The 26,314-nt window shown below is 34.4% G+C and overlaps 1 protein-coding gene across 7 annotated transcripts in view; it reads right to left on the bottom strand.

Annotated features, from left to right (window-relative positions):
• The window catches only part of LOC123544902 (muscarinic acetylcholine receptor M2-like), a 131,155-nt gene that overhangs the window by 100,403 nt on the left and 4,438 nt on the right, over positions 1-26,314 (bottom strand). For 4 of the 7 annotated variants that reach the window (XM_053540570.1, XM_053540572.1, XM_053540591.1 and 1 more), the window contains exon 1: positions 17,147-17,345. The exons of 1 other annotated variant lie outside the window; for it this stretch is intronic. The gene's annotated coding sequence lies outside the window, so the exon portion shown is untranslated. Of the gene's footprint in view, positions 1-488; positions 837-17,146; positions 17,346-24,872; positions 24,974-26,314 lie in introns of those variants that run through there. 2 more of the 7 variants (XM_053540589.1, XM_053540582.1) reach the window with 2 other exon arrangements.

Below are 26,314 nucleotides of genomic sequence, written 5' to 3'. Positions count from 1 at the left end.
CTGTATGAATATTTTTAGGCAAATACGTCAAATATTTTACTAAATAACTTAATTACTAAATGAATACTAGTATCAAAGCGCTGAATGTTTACAGTATTCTTCACATACACCACTTAAGGCGGACCATGATAATATTTTTTTTTTTGTGTACGATTCAAACATTCTTCTTGAATGCAAACAACAGATGGCCTTAAGTTAAGCAACAGCTGTCTAAAATCGTTTACAGTTTTTTACGGACCTTATTAAATGTTTATAAATATTCCATGAGGTTTACATTTACTTCGCTTTTCGTTGGACAGAATTCCTAGAAAAAAACATAATCCATTTTTTATTTTGGCTGAAAATCTTCAATTCTTTGTCTGAAACAAAAATGCAAAACCAAACTGTCTGGATTCTATGTGTTAGTTTTTGTTGAATCTCATTTCGTAAGCTATATGACATAAACAGCAGTATATCAAAAGAACTAGTTATGCAAAAAAGCAACATACTATGTCATGTCTAACAGACGTAATTATGGGACCAAAATGACACTGTCGTGATGTTTCGCAATAACTCGTGTAGTCTCTTGTCTATTTCTCCGGTCTATTTCTGGAAATGGAAACATCTGTCTTGATACAGTAGATCAATCCTGAAAACTCTCGGCGAAAGCTAGCGAATATTTAACAAACGCTATACAAACTCGTTTTAGCTTTAATCCATTTTGTGCTTGCTTCGTTGAATTAAATAGTTGTTCAACAAATTATATCTCATTTCTCTTGATACTGAATTAAAAAAATGACATTTCGTATTTTCGTATCAACATTTATATAATCGTTCGTCCTATTAGACCTTTGCAAGTTAAGTGGAAGTGAGCTGTGGACACCTAGAAAATCTCAACATTAATTTATTATATTATTGTGCGGTATTTCATTCCGCTAGAAACACTCGGTGCAGATAGAATATTTGAATAATTGTTTGAAAACGTGTTACCATCGTAATCCAAGCACAGCGATATTTCCCAGCCATAACATCAAATGATTCAGAAAATGAAGTATCATGTTTTGACCTGATACCTGCCACAGTAATATAGTATATGCATGAACAATACATTGTTGGGCATACAAACGGGTTATTGCAATTGTCCAAGCGCTTTAATGTACAAAATAAACGTTAGGAATGTTACAAACTGGTGTAAAATTGCTTTGATTTCAGACTGACTGCACAGCGCTGTAAACATATTTCTTACATTTTGTATGTTTTATTAATGTGGAAAGCGTATTTTCAAAGAACTATTGTAATGTGATATTTTTGTGAACACAGTATATTACAAACTGATAACAATATGAACAGCTGGTATAAATTCATTTGTACTTAGTTTACAAAAGGTTACATACTCGGTTGATGTCACGGTCAAAACCACATTTGCGAGGTAAAGCATCTCAAATATCAGGCAATGGTCAGTAAATAAGAACTGCAGGTATTGGAAGTGATAAACGTCGGTTAATAGGGGAGCAGTGGTCTGGTGGTTAAGGTGCCGAGTGCTCAACCCAGGGGTCGTGTGTTTGGGTCCAACTGGGGTTACGACCACACCTTTTCATTTGACACCAGTACTGTATGTTTTACAGGAAGCGGACTCGAGAGATGTAAAGACATTATAAGTATAAAATAAGCATCGATCTTAGAAACAGGACAAGAGGGCCATGATGATCCTATATTGCTCGCCGCAGATTCACAGCTTAAAGAGGTGCACACAAAAATACCGCTGCAAAATTACTTTCAAAAGTGACTTGCAGGTTCAGAGGAGAGTTCAAAAAGCTTTTCCCCACAGTCATACAGGTAAATCTAGACCTACCGTTGGAAGCCGTGTTCTTCTATCTCTTAAATCAGAGTGTTTATAACAAATGTAGTAAAGGACCTCCAAAGGAACTTTACTGTGAAATAATTTCCAAAATAAGGTTACTGGCTTAGAAAGTGGTGTCATTTGGGTATGATTTTCCCCGCTTGTTAACCCTGGCAGCCGTGTTTCTTGGCAAATAAGAATATAATGACAAATTTATGTTTATTATCATCAAAGGTTTATTTCCGTGAAATCATTTTAAACTCGCATGGAAAGTTACCGCTACATGCATAAAGGGAAAATGGCGGATATATTTTTAACGAATTAGAATAAATCTTATAATCTTGCTACAGGGTCTGCTAAAACATGCCTGTAAAATTGTATCGAAAACTGGGCCAACAATTTCTGTTTTGTTTTTCAAATTCTCCTCTGTAAACATATACTGACTTTTTTCCAAGGCCTCTGGCGGCCGTGTATTTTTATTCGTCGAAACAATTTGAACAATCAAGCGAGAGGGTCATTCAAGGAATATTTACGCGAAATTATTTTAAAATGAACCAATAGTTTAAGAAATTTGTTTGAAGACTTTTATTACCTCTGTCGGCCATGTTCTTTAAGAATGAAAATAATTTGACCATTCCTAGTGAAGAGTTATTTTAAAGTCAGACTAGCAACTTCTAGTAAGAAGACTTTTAGAGTTTCGACTATATGTATACATGAAAGGAAAAGGGACCAAGCGGTTGTTTTCACAAATCAGAGTAATTTGAACAATCTTTATTAGTCACCCAAGGATCATTCATGTGAAAGTACTTTGAATTCATGACAGCAGTTTCTGACAATAGTTTCTATAGGTCTACGCTCTCTTTTCGACTGATCGTAACAATCTGAACAGTCGTGGTAGGGAGTCAATAAATATACATTACTGTGAAATTATTTTACTATCAGACTTTTATCAATGTAGGAAGAGATGTTATCTTCCTACTGACATGGGTTTTTTTGGACAAAATAAGATTTTTTTTTGGACAAAATAAGAAAAATTTGTACATCCTAAGAAGGATAACCCAAGGATTATTTGCACGACAAAAACTTCAACATGAGGCCAGCGATTCTGACAAGAACACTTTTACATTTTCAACTAAATACATAGGAAAGGTGGTCACGCTCATGGGTAGGCACGTTTTCTTTATAAATCAGAATAATTTAAACAATCAAGGTTCATTTGTGTGTTAAATCTGCAGTCTCTGACAAAAATATTTCAATTTCCCCCTATATTTATGTGTGGAGTGTGAAAAGCAATGTCTTTCGACGAATTGTGATAATTTGGTAGAGGGTCACCCAAACAAATTTCTATGAAATTACATCAAAACCGTAGCAGCTGAACAGCAGATATCGTTTTGAAGATGCTTCCTATTTTCAGCTCTGGCGGCCTCCAGAAGCAGACAAGCGGTACCGTGTGAACAACATAGTAAGAGAATCAGGTATAGAACATCCAGACCAAGTTTTGTTTGAAGAAAATGCCAACAGAAATATGACTGACGGCGGACGGTGCCTGACCACAATAACTCAACATGATCGCGCTGTGTACTGGGGACCTTAATAACCAAGGACAAAAAGTCCAACATGAAAAGCACATTTCATAGAACGCAACAGCCAATACAGCGCTGCACATGGAAAAACGGGTAACGGGTGTCTAAATGTATACACGTGCACACTGACTGAACACATGTGTACAAAAATGAACGCAGTATTTATAACATAGAAGTAACAAATAGATACAAACATGGACGAAGAAGAAAAACATTAGGACACCGCCTTGAAGTTAATATTCCACTAAGTGCTCATACATCCATCTTATGCCTTTAATAAAACGCTCAGCTAAACTGCCTCTGCACTTATTTACTTACTTGCGTTCTATGCTTCCAAACGATCTTGTTTTGGCAATTTTATTCTTTATCAAAATAAGCAGATTCAGTGAATTTATATCCCCCACTGAGTAGGGTTTTTTGTTAAAGAGGGGACTATATTTTAAAGGATATTTAATTTCCAGATATACACAAGTTGTATACAAAAGGACCGTGCAATGGTTTCTTGGTTCCTATCGTTTACAAAATCAAGGGGAAAATCTCTACCCTAGTGTGATCTTTATTTGTTTAAAGTGTCATAAAGATCCATGAATGGGTTACTTTGTTTTAGGGAAATTTATGAACTTTAAAGGAATTAATCTAAAAGGGTAAACACTATGCAGTAACTGAAGAAATGTTGTTAAAACATTGCTTGCACCACCGTCCTATAATACCTATATTTGTATTAAATGTCATGATAGTCTTTCAATGAATAACTTTATAACTTTGTTATGGTTATGGTTAGGGTTAGGGTTAGGTGGGAGTTTATAGAACAGAAGATTTAACTTAGAAGCTAACGAAGTGATCCTGGCAATAACTTCTACTTTCATGTAAAGTTTCATGAGACTCCTTCAGAAGGTTACTTAAATATAGTAAAAAATTCCCCATTTTAACAAATCAAGGGTTTGGGGATTCTGGTCTTACTTGGTCAAGGAAGTGATACAACATGTGAGTAAAGGTCATGTGCTAATTAGTTATTATGTGAGGTTTCGTGATTCTAGCTGAATTACCTTTTGAATTATAAACAGTTTCATTTTTTAACAAATCAAGGGGAAACACTCTGCTTTTGCTAAGTCAAGGGGGTTAATACAACACAAGATCATGTGCTAATTCATAAAATTTTAAGTGAGACTGAAATGCTTTTTGAATTATAAGCATTTCCAATTTCGGACGCATGCACGCACACACGGACGCACTGACGAACAGCCGGAGGAGAAGTATAGCCGCAAGTGCCGCGAGGCAGCTGTAAAACTCTCCCAGTAGTAGGACGCAGTGCTGTTATATTTTCTTGCCCCTTGTGGTCATTGAGTTGGTCACGTATTTCTGGTGCTAGGTTGCGTACGGGCTGTTGAGCATTCCATTACTTGTCGTGAACTGATTGGATCAAATCAAGTCTGCTATTATTCACATGGTTGCATTTAACGCTTCCAAAGGTTTTATACCATGTTTCCTGATTTAGGGAAAAGAAATTGAATCGCTTTTTAAACCTGTTTCCTCCAAACAAGTAGTAGGATTATGATTCCAACATTACCTAATATTCCTCAGTCTCCACTTGTTGTGACCTAACTGCAAGTAGATACAATGCACTGTCACTGGTATTCTACAGTCCGTATTTAAATATTCAAACAAATACCTACGGTAGCTTACCTAAAAAAATCTGTTTGTTCGTAGTCAGTACGTCATTAGATACTTGACATTTACAGCAAAAGCTTTTATAGAAATGTTAACCTTTAAGGCATTCTACGTAAGAAATTAAAAGGTCTCTTAAATGAAAGCCGGAAAGGTTTTAGACGTTGCACTTAAAGGAGAAAATGCGTTTCTCAATCTTAAGACTCGTTGAGAAAATTTCATTCCAAAAGTTTATGATACGTTATTGTGTCTAAACAAACACATACTAAAGTGTTGGTCTAGTCGAACACATGTGTTTGCCAGCATAATCTAAGATAACTTTCGGCAATGTTATTGCCTATGTTTTAGATGCCATGGTTCATAATATGACCACTCATAAAATATTCATCTACACAATTACAGACTTTGGTAAAATGCTCTTTGTTTGTTGGATAGTGACGAGTATTTTATCATTTTTTGCTTACGCGGAATTTAATGTTACAGACTCATCAAATGAATGCAAACATATTTTTACTCTTTAAATAAAACTACTTCAATTTTTCAAATTGTGGCAAACTTAAATGTGATGGGAATCTGGTTTGATTTATTGTAAACAAAAATCCGCGTTAAGTTTTCTGAATATATAACTTGTATTTAAATGTTGTTAAATATTTCAAATTTATTAATAACTTGATATTAAAGTACATGTTACGGAGAAACATTCTGTATCAAAAGATGATATTTCCGGCGACAAAGCTTGTACTTTAGAAATGCTTAGTTCGATTTAAGGTCAAGTATATGTTAACCAGCACAACAGACACCGAGCTAATGATGCTGAATCTAAAGCAGTACTAATCACATACCGTTAGATTAATACATTCATTGCACATTCTATTGCAAATTTCAGAAATAAATCTAAAAGTCTGTGCGTTCGAAAATTAGCTGCTGAAACTGAATAACAACTATGGAATAAATAAATATAAAGAAAAAAGCAAACATAATACCAAGTGGTTTTTGCACTAGTCACAATTATCGCATGACAGATATGACGGCAATGACTATAGTTGCGAGGCAACACAAGCGCAACAAATCAGTTTTGTTGACGTCAAAGTGGTAAAATTTACTACTTCTCGATTTCTAAAACTAATAATATGTATGACGAACGTTTATTTCACATTTAAAGACGTACATGTATAAACAGGTAGGCGCTTTTAACATTTTAGTTTCCTAATTAAAAATTGCCGTGGGATAACCTTACAAGTATATGAACTGTTTTATTGCCAGACATTATCTTTGTACTGCTGCAACTATAATTCAAGAAAATTCAAGAAAAAATCTTTGACATTTGTAACATCCACGAAAGAATTAGAACGCCAGAATATTTTTTGTTCATTTCTGACCTCTAAATGTGACATTGACCTTTAAATTTGAGATCTGGGTGTTGAGTAGGACACGTTGTATAATTCAGGGAAACATTTGTGCCACGAAATATTAAAGTAGTCCCCGAAAAAACAAAAATAATGCAGGCTCGGTTTGATTAAGCCTGTTCATGGACGAAAGTTGAAATGTACGCCTCTCTAGCCCCGGGACATTACCACATGTTAAAAGTACCAGCATTTTTCAGACATCCACAAAAACCCATAAACAGCAGTATATTTATGCATGTGTAAAGGATTGACACTGACACATCATTTACATGTTATCATGTTAAAGTGAACGTAAACCACGGTTGAATAAAGTGTTAATAAATCTCCACGAAACAGGTTGTTGAAATGTAGCGATAACTCCTACACACAAATATTCTGTATTCATAGATAGGCTCAAGGCTTAAGGTTTAGGTACACGTTTACAAATATGAAATTGAACAGAACCAAATAATCTAAATACAGCGTTATTTTATATGAAAAATTGAACAGCAAAATGACTAAAACATACTTTTTTCTGCTGCGGAAGAGTTGCAATTTTCTTGAAATTTCATAGAATCCGAAAAAAGGAAAGCATAGCTCAAAGTTTTTATGAAGATACTTTAGTCTTGGTAACTTATTTATTACAAATAAGCTTCTTCAACAGGGCTACCGTTATTATAAATTACGTAAACACTTTTCCAAATTTTACTATCGTAATTCAGATTTGATTTTAAAATACAATAGCAATTTAAAATCACTTCTGCGAGAACGTATATCAAAACCCGCTTTTTATGGGGATGTGGTTTACAAACTTCGTAAGATTTTGGTTCATGGCAATTTTCCAATTGTATTTAGTAAAGTAATTAAACGTTTTATGAAAAGAGGTTATGACCCATCTGTTTTGAGACACACCGCATGTTTGGTGTTCAACACTTTTACAGTTGGACGCTACGCTTTCCTCTTTGGTTGTGTCTGACGGATCAGGTGGAGGACTCTATGATTATAGTTCTTAAATCCCACCAGGACTGAGCTATTTTAATTTCCGTCTTCTGGCCTGTTTCGTCGGGCCCTTAAGGGGTATTTCCCTTGTTGCTCTGTCTTCTGCAAAGGCATTGAGTACATGCGTTTTAGGTTCTTAAGGATTGCATTTTTATATTATATCTACAAGGGCATCTTTGTGTTTTACATTACATACCTTCTGTTGCCTTTACGTATGTTAGGGTTTCACCTGGCGGGGATTACTTTTATTTACACTGTCTTGTGACTTCGGAACATGGTGGGGGTAAGAGTGAGGTGCACCATAAACTGGTTTAAACTCTCCAGTGATGGTTTTGCACTGACCGTTCCAAGGCGGTGCCCCACTGTGTTCCTGTATGTGTTTGTTTTGTACTTTTGTGTTTTTCATTTTTTTGTGTGTGGTGTGCGAGGGTTGTTCGTGTGTGTCTTTAGGGAGGCTGCGTTTTTTGAACGTGGCTTTCCCTGTTGGATATTCTTCCTTGTTTTTTGGAATAGTAAACGGATTAAAATTTAACGTATTTGCAATAACGCCCGAGTCCAAATATTGAACAAGTATTGTTTTCTCTTACTAAATCATTTTGGATGTGTGTCCACCATATGCAGTCTTTTAAGATTGTCATTTGCAATTAAAACTAAGGGAAACAACTCTTGTAAGGAAATGAATATAATGACTTTCATGAAATCTTCATAATTAACCCATTAAAAAGAGAAAATAAATCGTAAAATGATCTCCACACGATTGCTGAACTTTTCCAACAATTATACGATACCGACAAACCTGGTGACACTTCAGCACTGGAACATTATTTCATTTGCGTCTAAATGAAGATATGTAACAGTTCTTTGATAATGGTCAAATTTTAAAAGAACTGCACTGACCAAAGTTTAGCATGTTTACGAAATTCTTTATCGGAATTTAGAAATCAAAGCGTATACTGGCAAAAATGTGCATGGTTTTTACGTTATTTAGCAAGCCCACGATCATCATGTGCAAAAGGATCTTCGGATAACGATACTCAATTCTGGAAAACTATTGGTATTGTTCATGTATGATCATAAAGTTATAAATGTATTACCATGCCGTTATTGCATAGGGATAATAATATAACAGTGGTTTCAGTTTACTTAAGAATGTCAATAACAGCTTTGGTTTGAATATCAGAGCTAATAGTGTAAGATCAACCACAATCTGCCTTGTAATATCGATTTAGATACTAACATAAGTATTGTAATTGTAGAAGGTATCAAACCTGTAGTAAAAATACGAAAAGCTTCCGGAATATTCAAACAGGAACAGTGTCGCATGTATGATTAAAATCTGGCGGTAAAGACACAAAAGTTCCATGTGTAATAGAGGACATTTCTGGCCCCAAGACTACGAAATATATAGTACTAGTTTGTATAAAAGTAATGGTACATATTAAGACAAAACAAAACAAATAAGAAACAAGGACAATACACATATATTAAGTAACACGCTTGTGTGAAAGACCAACACCACTAGAGAGTTATGGTGCGCCCACAATATAAAAGTATTCATACCAGAAACATCTCTGCACGCTATATAATATATATTTATGAAACATTATTATGCCTGAACTTCTACTTTTGTTGCAATGTGAAGAACACTACTTTTCCTGTTATTCAGTATTATAGCAATAGCTGGTAGGTTGTATTCGTATTTTTGCCAAGTTACATCAAACTCCCTCCATGCATGAAGAAAAAATGCTTTGGACAAAGTCATTTTTTTTGTATCTGACCTTTGATCTCAAAGTGTGTCCTTGACCTTTAAGGTCTGGGTGTTGCGCATGACATATCGTCTAATCATGAGGAAAATTTATGCCAAGTAATATTGTAATATGTTGATGGATGACACAGTTATAGACCGTACAGGAAAAAATCCTCTTGACCTTTGATCTTAAAGTGTTATATTGACCTTTAAGCTAGGGGTCTGGGTGTGCGCATGACACGTTGTCTCATCATAGTGAACATTTGTGCCAAGTTATATTAAGAGCCCTTCATGGACGACAGAGTTATGGACCAGACATGATAAAAGCCCTGTTGACATTTGACCCCCAATTGTGACCTTGACCTCTGAGTCAGGGATCCGCACTTTGTGCATGGCTCGTCACCTTATCATGCGGAACATTTGTACCAAGTGATATTAAAATCCTTTAATGAATAACTGAGTTAAGGACCGGACACGAACAGACCCTGGTCATTCCATGTTAACATTTGACTGCTAAGTATGACCTTGAACTTTGTGCTAGGGGTCTGAAAGTTGTGCATGACACATTGTCTTTTTATGAGGTACATTTGTAGCAAGTAATATTAAAATCTCTTCATGAATGGGAAAGTTATGGACCGGACAAGATAAAAAGCCTGTTGACCTTTGACCTCTAATTTTGACCTTGACCGTTGAGCTAGGGTTCGGGTTTTGCGCATGACACGTCAACTTATCATGGGAAATATTTGTGCCAAGTAATATTAAAATCCCTTCATGGATGACAAAGTTATGGACCGGGCACGAAATTGCGGACGGACGGAGGGACGGAAAAGCGCATTCCTATTTTCCCCATATCTGGTAGGGGACTTATAATAAAAAATATCAGTAATGTAATTAAACAATACTGAGAATTATCAGATCTATTATTATTGATTAGATGCGTGCGTAGGCAGTAACTTAAAGGGTTAATATTTTGTCTGGTGTAGGAATACTGTCTTCGTTGATCACTTACTCTTCTTCTAATGAATACCTAATGTTGTTGCTCTCAGACACTCGTAACAAAAAGATTAAATGTTTCACGAATGACACAAGAAATGTTACTATGCCCTTTACAAACATGACTATAAATAGATTTAAGTGTATCCTAGGGAATTCAACATTTTTGTAACTTGTAAAAATCTAGATTTATTTTTTTATCGATTACAAGGTAGCTCGGAGGTAAAGCATACTATTTATGTTTAAAGGATCTTTTGTCGTGTGGGTTCGAAACTTATCTTTCTTATCATTCCGGCATAAAAATTAAGATTCGGCTGCAGATGAAAAAGGTTTAGTACCGTATCAAAGATGATATTAGTTAAATGCATTTGCAACACGTGACCGTACAATATATTACGGTATTTGGACGCACGTGCGTACAAAAATCCTGTATTTTCTGTATTTGGACGCACGGGCGTACAAAAAATCCTGTATTTTCTGTATTTGGACGGTTCAACAGTCCCATGCTAAACAAACGATAAAGACCGAAACGCGTGAAAATGTTCCGATGTAAATCGGATGAAGTAGGCGCTGTACGTACAGAGTTTGATTATCATCTTGAAATCAGGATTTTATTGTCGTTTGTTTGTTTGTTTACAACACACAAAAACGATCCAATTGATGGCAATGCTATCTGATTTAGAACAAGTTTCAGAAGAAGAAGAACAGGTATTCCCAAATAGAAATTAAATAGATTTAGATATAATTGGAAGTGGCTAGGGGTCTGGTAACCGGACCTCTAGACAGCCCGTACAGGAAAACTGCAAATTTAGCCTTGTCCGCTCTCTAAATCCAACAGTTTTCATCCGATCTTCACCAAACTTGCTGACAATGTTTGTGGGCATAATATCTCGGCATATTATGTGAACACCCGTGGCAGCGGGCGGGCGGTCGGCATCAAAAGCACGCTCTCTAATTCAGTTTTCATCGGATGAAAACACATTGAAACTAGTTGTTTTTACTATTTTTCCCATTCAAAATTGAAAAGCGTTTGTCGCTTGTTACCAAAGTAAAGCTGCTTAAAAAATTGCTAAAAGCGTGTGAAATGTAAACACTTGTTATTCTTTACATTATTCATATAGCAGCTAGAACAACAGTGTCAACACGATTTTAAACAATATATTTTTAATATCGATATGATATTTGAAATTTTGCAGAAGCATAGTATTTAAACAAAACTCTACGAGTATGGTTTATTCAATTTCGTTTTTATTTTATCTCTGAAAAATCTTTTGGTAATTAAGTAAAAGAATAATGTTAACATTCAATGTTGCGCCTTCTGTTGGCTAATCAAAAATCTTCATACTACAATACTATAACGGCAACAAAGAGTTGTTTGTTGTAACACGTTTGCCACCTTCCAAATGATGATCTTCTCCATTCTTCCGAGGTCACTATGAACTTCTGACCTCCAAACTAAAAGGTTCATTCACTGACCACATGCAGTAATCCTATGAAATTTGTGCATTTCTTTAATTATTAAGTGAGAAACATCTTACCTTCAGCGACAGTCATGCCGTCGTTGAAATGTTCCTCATAATTTTTTTTTCCAATATTTATGGGTTTTTTTTATATACGGGCCAAATTCACATTTGAGTCGCGCCATGAGAAAACCAATATAGTGCGTTTGCGACGAGCATGGATCCAGACCAGCCTGCGCATCCGCGCAGTCTGGTCAGGATCCATACTGTTCGCTTTCAAGCCTATTGTAGTTAGAGAAACCGTTAGCGAACAGCATGGATCCTGACCAGACTGCGCGGATGCGCAGGCTGGTCTGGATCCATGCTGGTCGCAAAGCCATATGTTGGTTTTCTCATGGCACGGCTCATTTATTATCAACGTACAGCGTCTTTCTCCGAGAAGAGAAATTATATCAGAATACTGCGTATTTTTTCAAACAATTATCCGAATCGAATGCAATATGAGAATTGTGTATCCAAATAATTGAAAGCTGTCAAGACGGAGTTATGACTGTAAAATATTTTTTGCCAATTACAAACAGAAATATGAGATGATTTGCTATAAGTTTAAACTTGTAAATTGTTCCTAGTCTCTCATATTTTATTACGTTTTGACATTTTCTTAAAATGTATCACCGACATAACTTTATACAAGCCATTAAAGCAAATATTTGCAGTAAAACTGCGAGCTTCTTTTGTTGAACTTTTGCAGTACAGCCAGAAAAAAACTCCAAATCTCTAATTCAAAATTAAACACGTACTCATCTTGCTATTTTAATTGCAAATCTACCTACCTTTACTGTGTGTTTGATCACACACTTATCGCTCATTTCAGATTCAAAAATGAACAAACCTTAGGAAACTTGTTATTGTCAAAAATCGTTTACCACATACTTTACTGATTATAATGAAAATTAAGAAAAAATAAAATGAAATATCATGTTCTAAACCTGATGTGTGTTACTATCAAGTTTCTTCAATGCAAAAGAAACAGGCAAATTCACATCCTGTGTATGAGAGGACTATATTTTGAAAGAAACTGAATTTCCAGATATACACAAGTAATTTGAACAGTTATGTTTGTTGGTTCTTATTTATTTTACAAACCAAGTGGGAAAACTCTGTCCAAAAATGATCTATGTTTGTATTAAATTTCACGAAGATCCACCAATTAGTTACTTGTTTTGTGGGAAATTATAAATTTTCAAACATTTAAAGGGCAATAACTCTTCAGTAACTACAGAGATCCTGATGAAAGATATCCATCCACCACAGCCCTCAGTGATCTATATTTATGTCTCCCAGCACACAGTGGTGTGGAAGACATATTGATTTGCTCCAGTCTGTGTGTGTGTGTGTGTGTGTGTGTGTGTGTATGTGTGTGCGCGCGCGCGTGTGCGTGTGCGTGTGTGTGTGTCTTGACCGCACTCTTTAGTCGAACATTTCTCATCCGATCTTACCAAACTTGAACAAAATGTGTTTGACCATATGACCTCGACCAAGTTCGAAACTAGCCAAATCGGTCAAGGTACTTCGGAGTTATGGCCCTTGAATTATCGAATATCGGCCTTTCTATCCTTGTCCGCGTTCTAAGTCAAACATTTCTCATCCAATCTTCACCAAACTTGAACCAAATGTTTTTGACCATAACTCATCGGCCAAGTTCGATATCTAGCCAAATCGGCCCAGGCACTTTGAAATCATGGCCCTTGAATTACTGAAAATCGGCCTTTTTACTCTTGTCCTCGCTCTAAGTCGAACGTTTCTCATCCGATCTTCACCAAACTTGAACCAAATGTTTTAGACCATAACTCCTCGGCCAAGTTCATTAACTAGTTCAAGAAGAACGTCAAACCGTAAAAGGCCTAAACACCAGACATACAATATGTTTCAAATTGTCGTGTCATAACATCTTTTAATAAAACTTAAAATAATATTTCCAAAACATCATGTCACAGAATCCTACGAAGTAAGGCATCTGTATATGTATGTGTATGTTACAATGTATCATAGGTTTTAGAAACTGTTTTCGTACCAATGCTGAAAAAACTATTGGGACTCGCTAGAATACTGTACCGCTATCAAGAGTTCAAAAACAGCAGAAAAACGTATTGAAATAAATGCCCAGTCCTGTCGTCTAACAATTTTTTTCCAATCTGATACCATACTTCTCTTTATAGATGGAACAAACTGACAGCTGTTTTTTTTTTAAGAAAAGGAATTATAGCAGAATATTGCACAACATTTACAGCGTATTTTTCATACAATTATTCTAATCGAATAAGAATCGTGTATATATGTAATTGACAGCAGTTCAAACAGAGTAATTAATTAAAAACAATGTTTTGCCAATTACTAAAAGAAACATGAAATTATTATGATCTTCCAGATGATTTATTTTCAATTTGAATGTGTAAATTGTTCTTCGTCTCTCATATTTTATTACGCTTTGACATTTTATTCAAATGTATCATCGACATAAATTTATAAAAGTCATATTTGCAATAAAAGTACAGACTTCTATCGTTGAATTTTGCATTACAACCAGAAAAACATCAACTCTTTAATTCCAAATTAAACAAATACAAATCTAGCTATTCGCTGGAATTTATCTACCTTTTCTGTGTGTTCCATTACAGTATGACTATAAACACTTATTGCTCATTTCAGATTGAAAACATGAACAAATCTTAAAATATTTGTTCTCCGCAAGTCACTGCCTATTTCCCTACATGAATCCGAGGTGGAGGACGAATGATCTCAGACACAATGTCTTTTATCAAATCGTCACGGAGAACATACGCCCCGCCTGGGGATCGAACTCACGACCCCGCGATCCGTATATCTGCGCTCTCCCTATTGAGCTAAGCAGGCAAAAAAGCACAGACAAAGTAAAACAACGTACACACTACAAGCGAAACATAAACAAGTCATACATAGCTAAAGGCTAACATTTTGTGTTCATTTTCTTGCATCCAAATAATACAGTTTTATTACATACAGCAGAATGTGCTTAGGTATGAATAGATCTCGCTCAATTATTTTTGAATATCTAGTGAAATGGTCCAGATAGCATTTACAATTACAACGTATATTTTCATTTATGTCAGACGGTAAGTATATATGTCTTCAAAGAAAAAATGCAAAATGCTAGGTTACGTACGTATGAAACATTTTGCTATATGAAAAATGATTACTGTTGACGGAAAATTAGTAGCTAATGTTAAATATCAATCAATGATAAAATCATCTGTAGTGTCCGACATTTAATGGACCGACAAAACTGATATTATTCAAATACCGCCACGTGCTTTTATAACAATATTTTTGAAAATAAATTTCTTAAATACGTACATGTCAAGAATTTTTCTATCTCATGAGGAACTTATCGTGATATCTCTTAAATCTAGAGACGATTGACTTATAGGTCATCATGTCCGCCATATTTGTCGAGTGAAAATATGTGCTGGAGGAATATGGTTCCAACTCCAGGAACTTTAAAAAGCTCTGGACATTATATAAATACCATATGGCAGCGTGTGTGACATTGATATTGTCAACCCGAGGGCAGAATGTCACCCGAGGCGATAGCCGAGTGGTGACATTCTGTTCCGAGGGTTGACAATATCAATGTCACACACGCTGCCATATTGGTATTTATTTTATTATACCGAACAAAACTAAACACATAAAAAAGTTTTAAAAATGTTTCTGGTTCATTTAATTCAACAGTTTCATCTTTAGCGCGGTAATCAGTTGTGTACACACTGAATAGCGACGTCATTACAATATGACACTGTACAAGGGACGCAATCATATGGCTAAAAACCTGAAGCAGTTATTTGCCCTTATATGACATTCAAAATATCAGCGCGGTCACATGACCTGACAGTCACTTTCGCTTGGTCACGTGTCAAAAAGACTGAAAATGTTTCTGATAGTCAAAATATCTCCTTTTCGGGTAATGGGATTTTACCATTGTAGACAAAAGTGAGGTATAATAATAGTATTTATACATAACATCTAGGAAACAAGTCATTTTAAATAAATATTACTTACTAACAAATAATTTATAATGCCAACGGAGTTTAACAAAATAAAGAACTGTGTAATAGTATGATAAACACTGTTAGAATACTATTTTAACTATATCGTTTTAAAGGGATTATTTAAGACAAAAGAAACGTACTCAGTGTTACTAAAATATATCAAGTACTCTGAGTATTTCCGTGCCACTTTGCAAATGCAATTCATATACAAATGGAAATCGGAAAACCTTCTGTGCACTCAAAAATGTAAAAGTAGCGACCTCAAATCTAACATTTCGATATATTACAAAAATCATTAAAAATCTTTTCTAATTATAGTTTACTTATTAGCAATATCTGTTAAATACTTTTTATCAGTTTACAGAATATAACGCGACAAACCCTTTTTCTAAGCAGTGAAGTTATCAAATCTAATCGCAATGGCGCAAAAGACGTATTAAAATTAACTGGAAATTCTTATATCTGCTGAATATTTCAATATCAACTGCTTTTAAGGTAGTTCTGCACGTTTGGATCGAAATGTTTTCTACAATGTAGAATTTGATTAAACTCTGATTTTTCAAAACTTCAGAATATACCTAGAAAATTAAGCAAGTAAAAAAGATAGGGTCGTGTGCTTGATTTTTTGCTAGACTGATTTGAAAGAATTAGACCTCACGCAATTTTTCATAATGGAAGTCTATGGGAAAAACATAACTTTCATAACATTTTCGCGAATAGATTTTTTTCTACAATGTAGAATTTAATGAAACATCTCACAGTTGTAAATAAACATATGGCCTATAATGTGGTGAAATAAAATGTATAGGTCCGTGTGCTTAATTTTGAGATATTTGACCATGATTAAAGTGAACCGCACTTTTCACGCTAATTTTAAGACATTATTTTGAAATTTTAACGTGTCAGATGTTTTAATATCATATTCTGACTTTAGAAAGACAGTTACAGTGCCATTGTAATAAATTTACCCAAAGGTTACTATTAATTTATAAAATGATTTTCAATTCCGTATGCCGAATCCAGGCTTTATTCCACGTTTTCCGGATAAGTGACGTTACGCCATCACTTCCGGTTTATCAAACGTGCAGAACTACCTTAAAAAACATTCCTTAAAACAGAAAAAGGTATCATTGTTTTATAACATAATTTCACTGCGCTGATTTTCATCTAGCCGTGATCGACACTTACACGCTTCAGAATTTAATGTAACTAAACCACCATGAAAAGAAACACAAAGCTTGTTATTAAATCTTACTTCTAGCAACCACAATACATTATATTGTCACAAGCAATGCTTAGTCTATAAAAAAGCTTCGATTTTCCACTAAAACAAGCAATGACAATCATTTTAAAATGCTTAAAACATGCGAAACATTTTTCGCTTTATATATTATTAGCTTTAATTACCTGTCGATTAGTTAATCCAACACGAATCTCCGATAACCCAAGCATAGATGCATTTCCTGAACTATGCACTAATATTTTCCGCAGCAATATCGGCCTGCTAGATTTTCCAGTCCTATATATATTGAGATCGAAGGAGCATTCTATTGGTTCATAACGGAAACCAATATTTGAAGTAACTTAACGGCTTTTAATAGTACAAAAATGAGGTAACTCTTACCATTCAATGTTAAAAGTGGCATATCTAATGCTTCGAAAGCAGCTGTTAAGACATGCGCAGTTTAAAGCTGTTGCTGGACAAAAGGCTACATTAACCAGATCTTCCAACAAAAAGCAAGGAGAAGCAAAAATAACCATGTTTTAGGAACTAAGCCCGCTTATAAAGAAACTCTACAACAGAAACGCCGTAATGAGTATGAAAAACAGACAAAGACGACGAAACAAAGGAACACAAAGGGATACCGGCTCGGTTGGTGAAAGGCAAAATAACCACTGGAGTGTAAGCCACTAAACAGTGCAGTTGTCACAACCGAACGATTTGCGCTGTTACCGTAACCATTCAAACGTTATTTCTTAACGCAACTTTTATAATATAAAAACTGCAGCATACACCAAAAATACATAAACCCTAATTATGAATATATTGTGTTGAGTAAATATATGCCTAAAGCAATGGAGACGAATTACTTGAAATGCGTTACAGTTTCATAACATTATGCTTCGATTTAAACATTTTTCATATAAAGTCTAAAATGTGACACATACTGGGGATGTTTTTGCACAGGTGGCCAACTGAACTTCTAGCTAACCAGAAGCTCACCAGCACCTTTTTTAGCTGAAGAAAGCACTGGCAATTTACGCTAACACGACAACAATCACCGTCACATCTAAACCCCATGTCCCAAAACTGGTGCAATGTTGGCGATCTTCACTTCATGATTGGCTGTCAAGCACACGCTTCTATCGGAACTAAACTAGTCTGGATTTTGTTACCGTTAAAATCGTGTGGTGTATAACAATATTCAACGAGGAATGCATGATGATCTTTCCATCGTGGAAATAGCTTTTTAAAAAATTAGCGGCCAATGTCGTGTATGGCCGAGCAAGTGTGGAAACCAATGAGACAACATCTGTATGTGAATTATGTCTTTATGATGCAAACGAATTTGGATCTAACCTGAAAACCTTGTAAAAGCCAATGATGGTCTGTACTTGAATATAGCACAAGAATTTGAAAGTATGACACAAGGAAGTTTTGAAGTGCAATCGAAAGTAGAAAACAATTAGTTCATTTACCTGCGTTGACACTTTTACCACTAAATTTGAATCCTATGTCAAGATACTGATGGAAATAATATGTAGCGATGACACAAAAATATATACATTTTTACTTGTATATGTATGCAAATATTTAGAAAATACTATTTTAGCAACGAAAGATTTAGTTTTGTAGGTTAATGTCATTGTTTTATATTCTTATATTTTATGCCCCAATTATCAAATGATCTGGTGCCATCTAGTAACTGAAACGTCCATTTGTGTTTATCACCGAAAGATACTTCGAATGTTCACATATTTTTTTTTGGTTCATGTCCCTGATCTCTAATAAACCATGGACATTTAATGCTTGAACTGTCCGTTTGTGTTTTTCAGTAATGTCTGTAATAACGCAACAGTCTTTAAATATGTCTCATGAATGCGTTAAGGTACAAAAAGTGATGAAATAAAAAGCCATGCCTTAAAGAAAAACAAAATGAAATATTTCAATTCATAGCCTCGATAAAGAATAGTTGCACCACCTGTTTACAGGGACTCTATATCGTACATTATTAAAACTGTTTAATGAAAAGAGAGAAACGTATTCTAGTTATTTATATCTTATCAGTGTTTTAATGATGCTCTAAGGCATAATTTCACATGCATTAATGCACAATCATGATACATTGAAAACGTCATACGTCATGAGGAGATATTACAGATCGTCCAGTTTTAGCATGTCATAAACTGTATAAGCTGTTTAGTTCGCTTAAATATATTCAATGGTAAACAACGAGCTATTGACGCTGAAAAGAAAACTAATTACAGAACGTAAGATGAAAACTTTCACTTGACATTCTGTTAAAATTACTTGAAATTAATATCAAAATTATGATCAAATTGAAACGCAAATTCATTTCTGACTGGTGCACTTGAATGACAATAAAAGAAATAAGAAGTGCATGAACTGATTAAGAATAAAGGAAATAAACATTGAATAACAATTAAGGAAACAGCAGATAAATATCAAGGGACTTGCACTGATCGCATTTATCGCATGATAGTCACGAAGGATTGTGTTAACAATTATCACACTTCCTCGGTGACACAAGCCTACACATATCAATGCGGTCGACCCAAAAGGAATTCGATTTTTTTCTGGTTTGTATAATTAATTACATACATGATTACATACATGACGAAAGTTTACTTCGGATTAATAGAAGTGCAAGGACATAGATAAACTGCTTTGTTTACAGAATGTGCAAAACCTGAAGTGTTTATCGGAAATTCTGCTTTTAGAACTACTGTCAAATATTGCATTAATTATCTTATGGCTGTACTTATATTCCGATGTTATATATTACGAATAGGTTAGTTAACAGCAGCTACTTAGTAGCAAAATGGAAAAGAAAAACATGTCGAATTGACAATAGATATGCCACATAAACATATAAAAAATCATATAATTTTATGTAGCAATTATAACATTCATTTGTGAAACAAACCGTTCAGTATACAAGTGCAGTATTCTTGTTTTGCTTTGTGTAACATATGCCTTGCACTGATATACTGCTCTCATCAAGGATCAGAACGACTCAATATTTGGTTTCAATAAAATTAGAAAACAGAGATAAAAATAGGTATCTTTTACTTGATGTATAACAAATAAAATCTATTGGAATCAAGCGAAATAAAATCAGATGGCTAAGTGTGGTCACAAAAGGTAATTAAGTGTGCACTTGATCTTATTCTCTCAGCCTTATTCCAGTACACAGACACAATTTGTACATTAAACGGATTCCATGATCCAAAAGGACTAAACATTTACCAGCATCGAGTACAAGTACTGGGAGACTTATTAGGGTAGCCACAATGCTATTGTATTAAACGCAGATCCGTTGGAACCAGCTAAAACACGTGTACTTCAATATTTATTCATGTCAATATGTCTTTTTATCTACAACTGAACGGAATAATATAAGATTCTTTCACTGGTTATAGGTGCAGATGGGAATTTCCGGCCTCGAGGGTAACTGTTTAGGCGGTAACGAGGTTCCTACTGAGTTACCGCCTAAACAGTTACCAGAGAGCCGGATATTCCAATCTGCACCTATAACCAGTGAAAGAATCTTTTTCTTGCATACCGATATCAAGATATAATAATAAAAATAAAGTCAGTCGAAAGGGTTTCTTTTTAGAACTATTTCTTGTAGCAGCATTTTAAACAAAGCGCGGGAAACCAACGTCCGTAAACAGGAAAGACGTCATGACGTTTCAAAGATAAATAACAATGTTTAGTTCCGGTTTTGTTTTATCAGTTGCAGCGTAACGTTATGAACTTTTGATAAAATAACGTGTTTTGAATATACTATCAGGAAAAAGATGAACTGTCAAGGTATTGGATTTTTTTCCCCGTTTTTCGAAATAAAACATAAATAACTACATAAATCTTCTACATATATGCAGTTCGTAATACGTCATTTAAAGCTCGAGAGTCACCTTACACCCTTGGGTGTAAGATGGATTTTTCCAGCACCGGTAAAAATACCGGAAATCCCCGTCTGGTATGCAAGAATGTGTAATTCCCCTCTGTTTTCGGACGTTGATAAATGTAAACATGTAATATAGAAAAAGTGGAAAACCACAGGTCGCCCAACGCGACATAAACAAAAATGCTGCAGCTCGGTTTGATTGAATCTGTATATGGACCGTAGTGGAAATGCAAGCTACCGTCTAATAGAATACTAGAACTTGGTACTGCTGCTAAACTATGACTGCACAAAACATTTCTACGATTTTAACGATTTCAAATTATGCAACAATCAATCTTTTATTGAATCAACATCTGTCACAGGAGGTGAATATTTGTTCTAGAGAATATATTTAATCTTTATCAGAGTCTCATCTATAAACATGCATTACCTTCATAGTACTTAATCTAATGAGCAAAATCATTCTAAACGATAAGATTATAAGAGACTGAAATCAGATATCCTATTTCTATTAAGATAGTAACATTCTGTAAATTCTGCTAATAATAATAACCTAGTAATAGAATTAAAACCATTTTATAGTTTTATGAAATTGAAAAACAAAAAGGGCAAAAGGGCACCATGCGCGCCTTAAAATGTTTCACATTACAAATTCAAAGCCAACTTAAAGCATCCAAAGAGTAGCAAGTTGTTAGCAACATTTACACGTCAGGAACATCTCTTACAAGTTAGCACATGTACATTAGTGTACATTACTCACACCGATACTATCATTCCTATAACAGATAAAAACAGGTTTTTGTATATACATTAATGCTTGGTTAGTAAACAATGTAATAAGTTGGTTTATTTAAGACATCAAGTAAATGCGATACAAAGAAGACCTGATATCATCACACAAGACACAATCAAGAATGCAATGGCTTTTATCCACAACTACCCGTATATCACAAAATGGACAACTGTGGTTTGTTGCTTTACACTTAGGTTTTCTTATCTTCCATCCTAAGAGGGAGGCGCAACACAATATTGGAATTTACTGAAAGCAGGCATTATCATTTTACAGGAATTTTCAGTGTCAAATTCATAAAAATATGTCTTAAAAAAGTGAATATACGGACAGTATTTTATTCACACTTTCATATCCCATTTCTATTTTCAAGTTTACCCAAATTATTTATTGTTTCGTATGTGTCTTCGTGAAATCAGAATTATTCATGTCCTATTTCTGTGCTTATTGTACAAGTAATAAGCTAAAGATTGCAAACACATGGCTCCACGCCAGAACGACAACACAACATCATAATACATACCGGTATTTTATCATGTTGTAGTCTTTGAGCACAACAACGCGAGTACAAAACAGTATGAGGATACAACAAAGGTAGGACGACGACATGACAATATATTCTAACGTGCTGCCTCTGGCGGGGGACCCTGCGATGACACGACAAAATAGCATTTTGTCATTCTGTTTTTATTTGTCCTGCTGGCCTGAGCGTTACACGATAAAACGAGAACACGAAAAATTGTTTATCGTTGTTTCGGCTTCCGGCTAAGATCTGAACAATTTTTGTAAACAAGTATGAATTGAGAAAATTAGATCTCAACGAGAAACTCATAATTATGTCATGTCTTATCGCAACATTGTGAACATGACAGGTAATTAGGACGAGCAAAACGACAAATTGTCATGATGCGTCGCAGTTACTCGCGTAATATTAATCAATACTGCTCTTTATTTCTGCCTTCCCAATGTCATAGGGAAATTATCAATGAAACATATGAATTGTTTTCCTATACCGCTCCCTTGAACTAAGATGTAATTAAAATAACTTATAGACCGCTTAAGAGCTACAGTTAAGCAATGCAATAAATGCATGATAAGTTCATGCATATCATAAATTGTGCGCGTGTGAGCGGCTAGGTAAAAAATAACTACCGCCCATTTCGCAACCGTATGTTCAAAACTAAGAAATAATGTATAGAAAACACGTGTTATAACGTTATTTATACATGGAAAGAGGTGACGTCCGCTGAGTAATTTCACAAGGGCTAGCCCGAGGGAATTATTCTGGTGACGTAGAACCGATTTTGAGTGTATTAATTTAAGTAAAACTCAATTTTGCTATACATTATTTTGATTCTAATATGCCCTAAATCTAAAACAGTAGATAAAATATAGTAGCGCTCTTTCTTGGTCGCAACAAAAAACATTGGCGTCATTGCACGTTAACGTGACGTCTTTTTAGCGTAATCGTATTTTAACAGAAACAAGGATATAACAATATATGTTTCTGATCAGTTTCTGTCACATTTTCTGAGTAAAAAAGCGAAATAATTTTGTTAAAATAACAGGCAGAGTTATAGAAGTGAGTGTGTAAACTTACATTATCAGTGAAAGTTGAATTTGAAAAATAAGATTTATCAAAGTTTTTAAAATTCAAAAAAAGATTTATCAAAGTTCTAATGAATATCTTAGTAGGATTTTCATCTCGTTTGATTTTTATTAACTATAAAAAATATAGTCTGAAAACCTATTAGATTTACCTACGGTTGTTCTTTTTGCAGTCACTGTGTCAATACATACTTGACATTAATGGCAAAGGCTTTTAAGACAACATCGCCCTGAAACCACTTGTACGTAATAAGTTAAAAGGTCTCAAAATCAATACAAGTGATTTTAGAGATTGCTTTAGTGTAAATGCTATTGAAAGCGAGAGTGATGATATTAAAAATGATTGCAGCAGAATAAAATAACACGACAAGTCATAGGATGAAAACTGACAAAAGGTAAAAAATAAATAGTGACAATAAAAGAAATTGCATTGTTTGACATTCATCTGCTGATGATATGCGCAGTTAGCCAAGAAGTTAAAAAAATTCTGAATTGTCCGTGTATATGTGATTTTGGGTCTGGCATTCATTAAGAATGCTGTAGAACAATATAATTATAGTATATCTATCTTGAACAAATAATTTACTTGCAGCAAGTATTTATCAGTGATTCATAACAAGCTACTTAAAGTGCGCGTAAAGGTTGATATAAAATTACATCCATTAATGCTTTCTGCATATTGTGAATTTAAGATATTATTAAAAAGAATAATGAATAAACCAATTTTGTGGTATCACTTAATTTAAAAATCGATTTTAAGGTTGTCATTAGGGTCATAACGGATACCTTAAATTCAATGTTATGATAATTGTCATTACATAAACAACTGTTTTTAGATATCTTACAATCAATCTTATGAGTATCATTCAATAAGAACAAACCGTGCAATAACACGGTTGTGTATGATTTAATGATATATATAAATCAAATTCAAGATCATAGTATAAAATTAATAAAATTGTGAGATATTTTTATTGATTTATTGATATCATTAACTGTACCCCCAGACATCATAAAATGAATTTAGGATACTAGTAAATAAAAAAATGAATAAGAAAAATATTCGTATTTAGAGATATTTGAACATTTGCTTGTTTCGTTCCATATGCCATTACAATACGTATCAAGAAAAACACAGTATGTACGTTTTTATATCATTTTATCATTTTGAATATTAAGTTTCATCGTAAAAGTACATTTTATCTTTAATTACAGATTTCATTAATGTAATATTGGAAATCTGCACACCATTGGCACTTCTACTCCTAATATTTATAAACTCTTCCGTAAGACAATTAAATCTTTACTTACTTTTATTAAAAATCATTTGCTGCTCTACCCAATTTTAAGAGCTAATTTAGTTTCAAAAATCGAGCATTACCGCGAATGATGTTGCATCATATATATACCGGTCCAAATACTTACAAATTTATCCTGTAATTAACATGAAATTTAAATACAAGAACTTACTTCTTTTCACACACATACACAATAACAAATTTCCGAAATGCATATAGTCTATTTGAAATGGTTAAAACATGCAAGGCATTTTTGAACTTAATTTAACAGTTAAAATTACCTGTTGGTAGTCAAATGACAGCACAGGCACAGATATATTTCCCGGACTATTTAGGTTTCACTAATACATTCCACACCAATATCGGATCGCTAAATTTTCAGCTCTTTTATATTCAGATCGGAGCCACGTTCTATTGGCTTACAAACAAATACCAATATATAAACTATATCTTAGCAAACATGAGGGAACCTTTTACAGTCATTGTTTGAAGTAGGATGTGTTTTGTTCTTACAGTTCCCTTCTATCATGGTAAGCACATAAAAAGGATATATGTCCAGTAGGAAATGCAATGTTCTTAGAACACAACTCACATAAAAGGAATCTCAACGGTCAGTGCCAAAACACCACTGGAGAGTTTGCACTAAACACCGCCGTTGTTACAACATACGTTCAAACGCTGCACCAGGTCGCATCCCAATGCACGTTTTACAGCCGTAACACACTTTAGAACATGGTCGTATAATGAATATTGAATGACACATAAAGATTATATGTACACAGCTAAAACCTAAGAAAACATAATTGTGTCGGCGTAAACGGGGTCTGTTGTCTTTATATGAATGAAATATCACATTTGTTTATAGACATGATTACTTTAAAATGACGATATCTCGGTTTAAAAAATAACGAACAGTTTTAAACAACATTGCTGCCAACCAGATATTATAGTGACTGTATTTCTAGTGTGTGTTCTTACGTGATGTTCAATATGCAAAATAACGTGTACATTAAACATAAAGAATATTAAATTTAGGAAACAATAAAGACAGTAAAGACAAACGTAGACGAAGCGATATTGATACCGTTAGCTTTATTTACTATATAAAATGTGTTTTTAACTTTATCCCTTATTATGTTGGAACGACTGATTTTGTCCCTGCGACCAGTGTGTGTAGATCATGATAATCCTGCACAGTCTCATCAAAATCTGCACTGCAGCAGTTTTTTTTTTGGTAAGCGCCCCTATTAACAGTAAATGGTACGGTCCAAACTGAAAAACGGACAAGTTCGTTATAGAAATATAACAGGGTAAGGGTTAAAACAGAAAGCAAGTGCTTAAAAGCAAGTCAGATGCTAATTTAGCACTTGCAGCCGCTTTAAATGCATCGGACTTTAACGACTAATATTCGAATGGATTGCCGTCGCATAACGTCCGATGTATTTTCTCGAAATAAAAGTCTAGCCTGGCAAACACATGCGACTTAATGAAATAAATTTGGCGTGTGTTTACTAAAGAGAAAAACAATGACATTAAGTTTAAATTCTACAAATCTGAAGAAAAAACATTGAACTGAAATCTAACAAGTTTGTTTTTGTTTCAGAATTAAAACAGACACGCATAAAAAACAATTATTAGCGACGACTATTGGAGGATATGCAAATGCATAACCGATTTAATCCAGGAACGAACATTGTGATCGATAAGATTAACTTTCGTGTTA

This window comes from Mercenaria mercenaria, chromosome 1 (genome assembly GCF_021730395.1).
Source record: "Mercenaria mercenaria strain notata chromosome 1, MADL_Memer_1, whole genome shotgun sequence".
NCBI classification, from domain to species: Eukaryota; Metazoa; Mollusca; class Bivalvia; order Venerida; family Veneridae; genus Mercenaria; species Mercenaria mercenaria.
Note: the sequence above shows the minus strand (reverse complement) of the source record. Positions and strands in the feature narration are given on the sequence as shown.